Source organism: Bos javanicus, chromosome 19 (genome assembly GCF_032452875.1).
Source record: "Bos javanicus breed banteng chromosome 19, ARS-OSU_banteng_1.0, whole genome shotgun sequence".
Taxonomy (NCBI): Eukaryota; Metazoa; Chordata; class Mammalia; order Artiodactyla; family Bovidae; genus Bos; species Bos javanicus.
In genome coordinates this window covers 64,712,996-64,725,840 of record NC_083886.1, presented here as the reverse complement: position 1 = coordinate 64,725,840, position 12,845 = coordinate 64,712,996, and positions in this window count along the sequence as shown.

Below are 12,845 nucleotides of genomic sequence, written 5' to 3'. Positions count from 1 at the left end.
AGATCTCCTGACGTGAGGGTGTCTGTGAAAAGCAGCGTTCTTGTTAGTGAGGACCCTCCTCCCCCACAAATATCCAGGACTACGACACAGCTAGGTGAATGGTCGAAAGTATGTTGGTGAAGACTGAACTGTCACCTCAGGACTGTCAGTTAAGCCTGTGTCATAAAGTAATTGCCTAATTACCTGTTTTCCATACCTGAACCTTTAAAAAATACTAGTTTTAAAATTATTTAAATGTGCCCACCCCACCACCTTATATAAGTATGTTGATGATGGAAGCTTTGCCTAAGGAAGCTTGGGTCGTTGTGACTTGAATGTGCTAAGCAGTTATTTCTGAAAAACTAAAAATAATAGCTACTTCCTAGTCCTCTGCTGTGCTGAGCATGTCTGAGTGATCCTTATTTCTTTGTCATTCCTGTAGCCAGTCAAGGAATCAACGTTCTTCCCATCCAGTACGCTCTTAGATTCACCTTCAAATGCGTACGCCAACCTCTAATATGCTTGGTCCTCAGCTTTCCTTAATGCCATATTTCCAGCTGTGCTTTGAGTATTATGTATGTGTAATCCTTGTGAGAGTTTTGAGGAAGTCTTAACTGCAAGAATCATTGCAAGTTTCCATTGCAGTGAGGCGTGGCTTCTGAGTACCAGTCCTGCTCCTGGATCTGACTTGGGCAGCATGAGCAGGCGCCCACGGATCAGACTGATACACAGTTGATGGTCGGCCCCCTTGTCTGCAGGGGCCGTGGTCACAGAGTCAACCAAGTGCAGATCAGAGATACTAAAAAAGATTCCAGAATATTCCAGAAAGGAGAACTTGAATTTGCCATGCACTGGCAACCATTTACATAGCATTTATATTGTATCAGGTATTATAAGTAATCTAGAGAATGATTTAAAGTATATGGGAGGGTGTGTGAGTTACATGCAAATACCGTGTCATTTTATAGAAGAGACTTGAACTCCAGCGCCTGCAGATCCCAAGGGATGACCTTATTTCATATAAAGGTTCAACCTAAGTTCAGATAGAACTTCCTTATTTTTAAAGCTTGATGTTGCCTCTGGGATAATACCAAGTGTTACCAACTTCCTTTTCTTGCAATACAGATTTCTTCCAAGTGAAGTTAATTGTTCACATGATGTCTTTCTGCTCCTTTGTTCTCTGTATCGCTCTGAAGTTTCCTTTTCTTTTGCCAGAACTATTTTTTATTCATTTTACTTTTTAATTTCAGTGCTACTGAGATTTTTTTTTTTACATTAAACTTCTTTTGGATGATAGAATTTGTAGAGTTTTCATGCTAATTTTTTTTCCTGATCTAAAAATGAATTTCTATTAAGATTTGAAGAGCTTCATTCACTGTAACATGGATATTTCTGGTGTGTTTTAAAGGGGGTTTTGGTTGCTATTTTGGCATTTTGGCTTGTGCTTTGCCAAATTGTTGTAGCAGAGCTTTGTTTTTGATTAACCAGCAGTTAATTATTGACCGTTTAAACAACATAACCTTCATTTTCCTTTCCTCAGACAGGTCGGCTTTCTCTCTATCCGGGTCATGCTGTATGTGTGAAATAACAAACTGCCTTGTGGCTTTATTCATCAAAGGTTCTAGAATAAGTTTGGGTTTGATGTAAACATCAATTGGTCTTTTCAGTTCAAAGAATTTCAGAATAAGTAAAATAAGCAGAATTCCCACTGAATGAGCATCACCTGATTAAACGCAGCAGTCTCCAAGGCCTATTTGTGAAAACAGTTTCCGTGTTTACGGAGGCATTGAAATTGCTGAGAAAGTTAACTGAATTTCCTAACTTGAAATAATGAATATATAGTGTTACCTTGCTCTCGTGTAGTCGATTTTACATGTTTCATATTTTCCACATGTACACATCTGAGAGCAAAGCTATAAACATGTAAGAATTCATCTCTAGCCACCTTGACTGGAGAGAGCCACTTTGCCTAAGAGCCAGGGTGTGAAAACCAGCGTCAAGATAAATTTTAGATTTCAACTACTGTTATGAAGATTAGACTTACTGAAATCACCATTTTAAGAAGAGACACCTGTTATCCTTAGACAGCATTTTTTCAAACTGGAGTTGTTTTTAAAAAGAGAACCCAGAAAAAGCCTATAAAAATACAAGATTAAAACTTTAAATATATTGAAAGATACAAATTGCTACCATAAATGTTACTTAGGCTATCTGGTTTTTCTTCTAGCTCCACAAAGGTAGTAATTTGTCTTTTGTAAGATTTACTGGACGTGTTTCTTGCTAACCATCCCTTTAAAGTAGGAGAACCCTCAATTTCTAGCATGACGCTGTGTGTTCCTAAATCTCAAAATAAATGTTTGAGTGGATCTGATGGTTTGCTCCACTCTTTGCCACCTGATCCACAACTATTAGGCACTTAGAAATAACGGATAACGTTCTAACTATGATTTCTTGTTCAGAATATCACTTAGTGCTGTCCGTCACATACTATAAAGACATCAGGAAATAGTAAGCGGCATTTCAGCCTTCAAAGTACTCCTTGTATTAGGTTTCTCAAACTCTCCTTCTACTTGAGGTTGGATGTTTATGTGCTGAGGTTTCACTGTCAAGCTGCTAAATTCACACTTAACTACTTCCATACCTGTTTAATAAGCAATTTCAAGACCATTGTTACAAGGAATGGATCTTACTAACATTTTTATAAAACACATTCAGGAAATGGCATTGTTATTCCTTTAAATTAGAATATCAGATTAAACAATTACAAAAATTTTAATGTATTTAAATTTTTTGAAATGTTTGAAAATAATCTACTTTGGAATAAATGTTAAGGAAATAGTCACAGGAGTTTCTAAATTTCTTTGAAAGGAGATACCTAACAGAAGAATCTAGACTTAGTAACGTGAACTGTGGTTAAATCCTAAACTCAGTTTTACAGTGTTAGTCTAAAGCTTCTAAAACTGGAGTGTTGAGAAAACCCAGAGACATTCATATACTTATAGTTCCAGTAATGTATTAGACCAGACTTCATTTGCAATTTGTTCAACAGAGAGATTTTATTTTGATACGAATATTAAGCATAATGCATAGTAAGTTTTATATAATTCTGTAAGTTTATTAAACAACATTATGGACTTTTCATTATATTCTTTGGGAGTCTTAGCTGTTTCTACACCTCATCTGAGGTGTCTTTTGTATTTTATTTTGCATACTAGCATGTGACTGCCTGCCTTAGAACTATGTATAGGAGGGGAAACCAATATTAAATTTTTTTTGATTTTTTGAAATAAATTTTGTCATTAGCTTCTATTTTTTTTTTTTTTTTTTTGATGTCTGAGCAGTGGAGGGGAAGGGGTGAATTCCATAGGTTTCCACACAGAATAGAAAGAGTATCTGTTTACACGTCTGTCCTGTCTGACAGAGCAGGACAGAGCATGGACCTCAGAGTTGAGCGCCTGCGTCAGAACCGTCCAGGAGCCTTGTCAAGTACAGGTTGCTGGACCCACTCGCGCCATCTCTGACTCCAGGCTGGAGCCCGGTCGTCTGCATTTCCAAAAAGATTCAGACAAGGCTCAGGCTGCTGTCCAGGCAACACACCTTGAGAACCACTGGTCTAGAGAAAGTCCGAGGGTCTTTTTAATCATGCATGTATTTATTCAGTGTGCAAAACTGATCTCTTGAAACATTTTTATAATTCGGGACGTTCATGGAGAAAGACCTCTGGAGCCAAGAGCCCTCTGGGTAGGGCCGCCACCTCTCCCCAGCAGCACTCACCCTCGAGGTCTGTGCTGCGTGTCCACGTCAGGGTAGGAGTGCTGTCGTTTCCAGGGCAAGTTTGGTTTCCTGGGCACTGCAGCCTGGGCTTTTGTCTAGAAGCTGAGCATTTGTTTGGAGAGCTTAGAGTCGGTCTTGATGCTCCGCACATAGAAATGAGCACTGTGGTAGGAAGCCATCGGCCTGGCACGGGAATGCCCTTTGCGTTTATGGAGGCCCTAAGCATCAGAGGCCCCAGACTAAGACGGCAGTGACATTGAGCGTGGAAGATGATAGATAATCCCCAAATGATGTCTTTGTGGTTTTCATGTTTTGGGGGATGAGACAGGTGAGGGCAAAGGATTTGCTTTTCAAATTATGTGTTTCTCAGGTTAAACTTATTTTGGATTCTTTGCCAATAGGTGTTAGGGGAGCCTGCAGTATTGTTTAGGGAAGAAAATTGACACTTGTCTCTGATTTCTTTGCTACCTTTAAAACAAGTTTATATATGTTTGCAAGAAACAGTCTAGAGGAATCTACCACCTACACAGCATGAGTTATTCATAAACTATAGGTCCACACGTATGAGCAAGTTATTTTTGAGAGAAACTGCCTTTGATATAATAAACCTACAGGTCTATGGATATTTTAAAACGTGTGTGTCATTGTCGTTAATATTCCCCCTGGAGTGCAGCTTGAGAGGTTTTGGTCTCTGCCTCTGGTTCTTTGTTTGGCTTTGAATTTACTGAGACTAGAAAGAGAGAAAAAATTCTTTTTAAGGTAATAGATTATAGGATGACTTGGATGTAGACCATATGACAAGCGACCTAGAACACACAGCTTTGGAAGTCTTAAAACACAGTACTTCCTCCTTGCAAGGCTTGATAATCTTTGGTGGGATTGTTTATATGTTCAGCACAGGTTACTGTATTCAGTTGCAGCTCATAGGGAGCTTCAGTTTATTTATCCTTTGCTTTGCACGATGCCTTGGGTGCGGAGACCTCTCTCTGTCGTTCATTTGGTCCGGGGGCTCTGTCCAGGTTGACGTCCTGACAGGTCCGCTGCACCTGAGGATGTTTCTCAGCCCCCACCCCCCCAGAGGACGAGTCAGGTTTCCATGTATCCAGACCAGGCCAGCTTCTCATAACCCGTGTGTATGACAAGTACTGTACCCGCTTTCTGTGCCAGTCATCCAGTCTGATTCTTTGAAGCCCATGAAGGTACTGGTTAGATATGGTGGTTGTATCCTAGGTGAATAGGGTGAATAGAATACCTCTCTTCTAAATTGTAAAGGTAATGGGTTTTCATTTTATTGAAGGCTTCATTAGTGACACAGTGGTTTCTTTTTTAATGCTTCAAGAATACAGTTCTTATCTAAACTTGTTCAGCTAACTTCATACAGTCATTTAGCAAAGTCATACAGGGCCTTAGTTTGGCAAGCCTTCCAAAGGAAGGTTACATAAAACTGATTTGATCCGTTTCCATCTCTTCAAAAAGTACCAGCTGTACAGCCATCTATCTAATAATCATAATTTATGGCAAAATTATTATTTTTTTCTTTGTGGTTAATGATACCTCATCTGAGAATTCTAATGCCTAAAGAGTTTATCCTTAAAAGTAAAAATGACTTTGTACCATAAAATAACCCCAAAGCCACTCTCTAGGGTTTTTATTTCCTTCTCTTTTTTGTCATTTTCTTTTAAAACTTAGTTTTGGAATTACTTTGGCCACATTGGTTCCTTAGAACAAGGTTTCAGTTCAGAGTTCTACAATTCCTACATTGTGATCATTGTCTCAGTGAAATTCTTTTGTTTTAAAAGATTCATGGTAACACAAAATGTATTTTACTGCTACAACTAAAATGTATTTATAATAAAATGCCTTTTTAATAATTTGGAGATCTGTTTATTATCTGTGAAACACTGTCCTCTGCTTCCTTTCAAGATCAAAGGTCTGACAGAAGTGAAGCACAGTACTTTGATTTTATTCATGATATTAATCAGTAAAACCAGCTAAAGTAACAGAACTAAATATTAATTTGTAAAGCTGTGACTCTGGTTTTCAGCAGTTTACAACGTAAATCTCTAAACTTCAGCGGTAGTGAAGGCCTAAGCCTTCAGTTGTTAGTTACCTGAAAGTTTAAAGATCATCAGCCCTTTTCAAGTTAAAAAAGTAACCCAGATGGCTCAGTGGTAAAGAATCCTCCTGCCAATGCAGGAGATGTAAGTTTGATCCCTGGCTCAGGAAGATCCCCTGGAGGAGGAAATGGCAACCCACTCCAGTGTTCTTGCCTGGAGAATCCCATGGACAGAGGAGCCTGGTAGGATGCAATCCAAAGAGTCTAAAGGAGATACGACTGAGCTGAGAGAGAAGAGACAATCATGAATTGCTCTTAACAAGTCCCTTATTAATGCTGGGCTTGTGCAACCCAGAATTTATTTCAGACATTGTAAACCTAGTTGACATCAACATCAACATATTAGGGGGTGTGCCAAGCATTAATCACACTCCCTCCCCTACCCTCCAAATGCTGGCTGGGCACAAAATTGTCCTGAGTCAGGGTCTCGTTTTCGTTGGGGGAATAATTCTTCGCATGTGCCATGATATGACTTCGAGAAGCATTAGCCAGTCACAGAGGCGCTGTGTGCCCTGGCGGTCTTATTTTAACCTCCCATTAATGTGGCACCATGAATCAAACTTGAGTATACTGTGCTTCAGGTTTGCAAGTGTGGGGAGATGGGACAGTCGGCCTTTCTTAAAGACAAGTTACAATTCTTAGCGCAGTGAATCATAATCAAGATGGGTATCCTGCTTTCTTTGAGTTGATCTGATCCGACATAAATCATTTCTGGGTTTTGCAAAGAAACACACTTCTTTACATATAAATCAAACGGCTGTGGAGAAGCCCTTGGGCTGCTATCTGCTCTAGAGGAAGTAACCAAGACCAATTTTCATTGGGAAACATGCAAATAAGACTCTCCCAGGTGTTAATTCCTGTGCATTACTGGTGCTCTTTGAAGCACTTTTCTGAGAATGAAAGTAGAATGTGATTTCATCAAAACTGCAAGGCGGGATCATTCTGTATGGAGCGTGGGTTGAGCTGAAGAATGGAGAGTCGGCTTTGGGGGAAGTGCTGAAATGGAGCTTGGTTAAACTGGAACGCGCCGACGCTCCTGTGCCTTGGAGCTGAGGCAGGGTCTGTTATGGGCTGTGTGCCTGATGCACACAGCGGTGTTGTGCTAACAAACCACTTCCCACGAGGATGGAGACCTCTTGATCGCATGGCCTCAGTTCCAGTTCACCCTACCTGCAGACTGCAGTTGACCTACCTTTCTGATGTGGATCTGATGGTGCCACTCTTACCGGGAAGCCCTCCATGGTTTCCTGTCGCACCTTCAACTTCTTAGTTGAACTCTAGAGTACTGCACACAGACCCCTAAGTCTGCTTCCCCTTCCTTCCCTAGATGAACCCTCGTCCTTCCTTGCTTCTCAGCAAGGAGCACACCCTTCAGCACAAAGACACCCAGGCTTGCTCTGGGGAATGCTACTTGGTACTCAGGATTCTGTAAATTCACCTCCCACACTCCCCACTTGGAATTAGCTCCCTTCTCCTCTAAGGGCCTTATACTTGTGTTACCACAATTTTTGTGTTCGAGTTGGGAGCTGGTGAGCTTCTGGGTGACGGGTCCCGAGGCCCCAGACCTACAGCGTAGGCTCTGCACCTTCTACAGAGCACATCCTGAAATGCCGGCGGAAGCAGCTCAGAGGGGTGGATTCAGAGACGAGCGTAAGGACCCTCTCCCCTCCCCACGGATGCCCTTTGCCAGTGCGGTGCGGCCAGACGCCGGCTGCTGTTGGCAGCCATGGCCCGGGCGCAGCCACATCCCCGTCCGCTCCGCTCCGCCCCCCAGCAATGACACGGCTTTAACAGTCACCAGTGTTCTGTGTCTTCCCGGGTGTCACTGTTGGAACCCCTGATGTGACAGCTTCACCATGGTTACGTCAACTTTGATGGATGCTGCCTACCTTAGCATCTCCCGGTATGTAGGCTTAAACCTACGACACAGACTTTTGGGAAAGTGATGACATTCCCCTTGGTCTGAAGCTCTGGTGGATTTTAAATCCACAGAGGGAGGTGACTAAATAGAATGGGAGCTACAGCTTGCTGAGTCTGTGGTGTTAGCCCACTCTTAGCTCATTAAAGCAGATGCTCTGCAAATTGATTTAAACCATTGTTTTGGGAGACCGTGGGGCTAATTCCTGGGAAGAGAGGACACTAGTGTGATGATGGGGTGAACCAGCCAAGGCTCTGGAAGGTGGGCTTGGCTGGCTGGTCATGTGGCTTGCCCTATGGGCTCCTCTGCAAACAAACCAGAGGAGAATGGGTTTGCTGTTTTGCCCACTAGTTGGACAGAAATGTAATCTGAGGCATCTCTGACAAGCCCTCTAGACATGAGCAGGGCCACAGGGGAAGGGCCTGAAGTCGGGGGGTAGGTGGCTTGTCCCTGGGCCTGCTCTTCAAACGCACCTGCTGTTAGGTCCTCTGTTGGCGTGGAATCCAGACAGGCACGTGTTTCTACAAACTGAGCAGGAGTGGGCACTCTTGGCTGAGTCTCCCCTTCAAAGTTTTAAGGCGTTAGTCCTCTTTTAACTTGGCAATTGGGCATAGAGCGAGCGGTGTGACCTGGAACCAAAGTAACAGGGAACTGCTGGCAGGTGTGTAAGCGATCAGGCTTTACCCGACAGATCAGCTCTCCTCCCTGCAACCCTGCAGGCAGCAGCTCCCAACCTTTGGGGCACCACGGACCTTTTTGGCCTCCAAGGACTGGATGGAGGGGGGTAGCTTCTGAATGATTCAAGTGCATCATATTTATTGTGCACTTTATTATTATTATATCAACTCCGTCTCAGATCATCAGGCGCTAGGTCCAGGAGGTTGGGGACCCTGCTATAGACCTTCTAAAACCTGCATCGTTCCTGCTGGTTGTGCTAAAGAGTGGAAGAGACAGCATTTTGAAAAAAAATTGTGCTCTAGTGTCATTAAAGGTAGTTTTGAATCATCCAGCAAAGGCCTTGTAGAAATCTATCTATTCCTTTTTTTCTTTTAATTGAAGCTGTGTCAGTTTCAGGTGTTCAGCAGAAACCTGTCTGTTCTTAAAGGCTGCCGGCTGACGTGTTCCAGCTGAGAAAACCCATCTCATCCAGGCCCGCAGCCGCGAGCTCCGCTGTGGCAGATGCAGGGGCCCAGGCCCAGCCCAGGGCGAGCCACAGGGCTGTGGGCCCTGTGGGCATGGCCCAGGTCCCCAGTGAGCTCCAGTGGTCCTCTCCCTGCGCGTCCTGCTGCTTCTCTGGAGCACCCCTACGCTCTCCTCCCTGCTCTCTTTGAGCTCACACACCTGTCTGATGTGCCGGTGCACCCCAGGGGCACTGTGAGGAGCGTTTGACTGGGTGGGGAAGGTTCTAGCTGCCAGGGTGACTCAGGAAAATATCACCAACCAAGGCAGGTGCGGGGAACCACGCAGAATGGGGTAGGAACTGGGAATATGAGCCCGTGTCAAGGCCACACAAGGAGAAAGCATGGATTTTGCACAGAGGGGTTAGAGGCATGTCCACGCTGGGCCCTAGGGAGTAAGGAGGACTCCAGCAGCTTCTGAAAGGGGGCAGGCGACCTGCGGCCAAGGAACCTCAATCACATAGCACTTGGCTTTACTTTAAAGTCACTGACTATATTGGACTCTAGGCCCTGAGGGGCAGGTCCATAACCCATCCCTGGTTTTGTCCACAAGCAGGTCCTGTCCTGGCTCAGCACACAGGCTGTAGTCAGGGGATGAGACAGGACAATGGTCCCCAAGATGTCCACACCCTGACCGGGGGAACCATACTTTGTATGGAAAAGGGACGCTGCACACATGACTGAGCCAAGGGCCTTGGTGGGTTGGGGGTGGGGAGGGCTTAGCGTGGATGGTCCAGATGGACGCAGTGTGAGCAGAGGTCCTTTCAAGAGGGAGCTGTGAGGCGGGAAGCAGAGACGGGTGAGGGAGCACAGCACCTCCTCTCCTCTGCAGCTAGTTCGTTTACCTTCATCACACACCGCTTCCTCTCTCAAGCCTTCCCTGGCCGTCTGTAAGAAAAGCAATGGAAATGTCATTTTAAGGCTTTCCACCTGGGGCTGGAAGTGGGCCCAGGACGAAAAAAGGACCAGACCGAAGTGTGTCCCCCCGAGCTCGTGCCGTCCTGGGGCCACGGGCTGGAGTGAGCCTGTCAGCACCCCGCAGACCGCTGCTTCGGGCTTGAGACACCGTCCAACTCCTTGGAGAAGGTGGGAGGAAAACGACGCTTCTTCCAGCCAGGCGGCCCGGTCCTCTGCAGAGGTCACTTCACTTCTACGACACCCACCGGGCGTGGCTCTGTGTTCCGGGAATCGGTGTCTCTGCTAAGGGCTCACACCTGGATTTCTGGAGCCGGCAGGTAGGACCTCCTGGTCTCAGTGACTGGGGCCGCCTCTCGCTGAGGTGGGGCAGCCTTGGTGTCGGCTCCTTTTCTCATTTTCCTTTCCCATTAGGTGGAGCGGGTCGTACGTTGCCACCTCCCTGCCTCTGGGACGTATCCGGACTGTATCCCTGTTTATCCGGACGTCGTTCGGCCCGTGAGGCACAAGCCGGGTCGCCCCTTTACTGAACATGCAGCATGGATGGGCTTCCGACTGTCTCGAGGTGGGGCGGGGCGAGGGCGTGGCCAGAGGGGGCGTGGTGTGGGGGCGGGCATGTGGGGGCGGGCGCCGTGGGGGGGCGTGGTAGGGCGTGGCGGGGGCGTGGCGTGGCGTGGCGTGGTGTGGGGGCGGGCGTGGCGTGGCAGGGGCGCGGGCGGGGGGGCGGGGAGCATGGGGGCGTGGCGGGGCGTGGTGGGGGCGGGACGGGGGTGGGATGGGGCGGGGCGAGCTGTTTACATCAGTGACTTGGGTGGTGTTCTGAGCTTCTGAAGCTCAGAGCTGAGGACCTCAGACTGTGGCTGCAAACACCTCCTTCCCCCCACCTCTGTTTCTCTCTGGTTCTACCAGGACTGCTCTGTGGGCGAAGACAGAGGCAGGCTTAAAGCCAAATCAGCAAGCACCTCCAGGTGGCTAGTCCTTCACATTCAGGCCAGAAGCTCGTCAGGAGCAAAGCCCCAAGAAGACGAACTAGCACTAGTTAGTGACGTGAGGCAGACATAGAGGAGCAAATACTGTTTCCTCTCACTCGTATGAGGCACCTGAACAGTCAAGTTCACAGAGACAGAAAGTGTATGGTTGGAGGGGTCGGGGGCGGGGAGTCGTTTAAAGGGGGCAGAGCTTCTGTTTGGCAAGATGTAAAGAGCCATGGACAGTGGGTAACATGGTGGAGCTGGACACGTAGAAATAATTAAGGTGGTAAATTTCATGCTGTGTATATTTTACCACATTTTTAAAAAGATCTCACACTTAAATGTTATTTATCTGACTGAGTTGCCAGTCCTGGCTCTGCCACCCCCCTTACCTCGTGGGATCTGATGAATTTTAAAAGTTAAGAAAGTGAACACATTATGGAACCTCAGGGTTTGACGACCGTTCGGTTCACACCGGTCCCGTGGGAACTAGAGTCGAAGGGACCAGACTCCAGCCCGGCGCCCCCAGCCCTCTCTGCACTCACTGTTGGCCTGGAAAGATGCAAACACAGTTTCTAACTGCTCAAGGCCACATCCTTAGGATGACCCCAGCCCCCCACCCCCCAAAACTGTCTGCCTGAGGAAATCCGAGGCTGCCTGAAGACTGCTGTTAGTCCAGCCAAAACCTGCCACAGGCCCTGGTCTCCCAGCCTCTGTGTGAGGCTCGGCACCTAACTGGATCACCTCCTGTTAGACAATCCCCAGATGGGTTCCCAGGCACCTAACTGGATCACCTCCTGTTAGACAACCCCCAGATGGGTTCCCAGGCCCACCCCCTTCCACCCCTGGACAGCCCTTTGCTTCTCTAACTCTACAGAGCCTGCTGCTGCTGCTGCCAAGTCGCTTCAGTCGTGTCCGACTCGGTGCGACCCCATAGACAGCAGCCCACCAGGCTCTGCGGTCCCTGGGATTCTCCAGGCAAGAACACTGGAGTGGGTTGCCATTTCCTTCTCCATTGCGTGAAAGTGAAAAGTGAAAGTGAAGTTGCCCAGTCGCGACTGACTCCTGCGGACCCCATGGACTGCAGCCCACCAGGCTCCTCCATCCACGGGATTTTCTAGGCGAGAGGACTGGAGTGGGGCACCACTGCCCACCCTAGAAAACTCCTGATCACCTCTGGGCATACAGTTGAGTTCTGTTCCTGCTGCAATAGTGTGTTACTGATTAAAATCTGTTCTGACCACTATACCTGTGGCTTTGTTTATCTCTGGCAGTTCTGATAAAACTTTATTTATGGACACTGAAATCTGAATTTCGTGAAATTTTCACATCATGAAATCTTTTTCCTCTTTGATGTTTCTTAACCATTTAAAACTATAAAAACCATTCTTAGCAAGAGACAGGCCCCAGATTGACCCTCAGCTGGTAGTTTGCTGACCCGTCCCTGCAAAAGGGGCTGGCCACAGCCTCTGGAACAGATCAAGGTAAGGGGCACGGGGTCCTTTCTGCTCACTAGTCTGGCTTTCCATCCCCAAGGGCTGGCTGAATGCAGGGGATTCAAAGGCAGAAGAGTGTACATTGTGACACTCCAGGTGGCCCTTCGTGTCTAGCTGCTAAGCCCGGCTACCTAATGTTCTCTGCCACAAAAATCCAGCGTCTGAAACCAGACCCTCGTGGCCGGGCAGCTGGAGCCCTGTGTCAGAACTGGGATGCCTCTGGCACTGGCAGCTCTGGAAATAATGCTCCTTGTTTTTCACGCTCTTGCCAATTCAGATGGCCTCTGGTTTCTCCTGAAGACAACCCAGGGCCCAGAGTTAGAAACTGGATTTCAGAGCCTCTAAGTCTCGCCAGTAAACAGACCCTCTGTCCCTGTGTCCCCACAGAAGTCCTCACCATCCCCGGGGCCTATGCCTTCATCTCTCCTCTGGGTCAAGGGGGCCCTTGGGCTGTGTGGTCAGAAACCCAAGCGATCTCTATGCAAGGCCAAGGAAAGG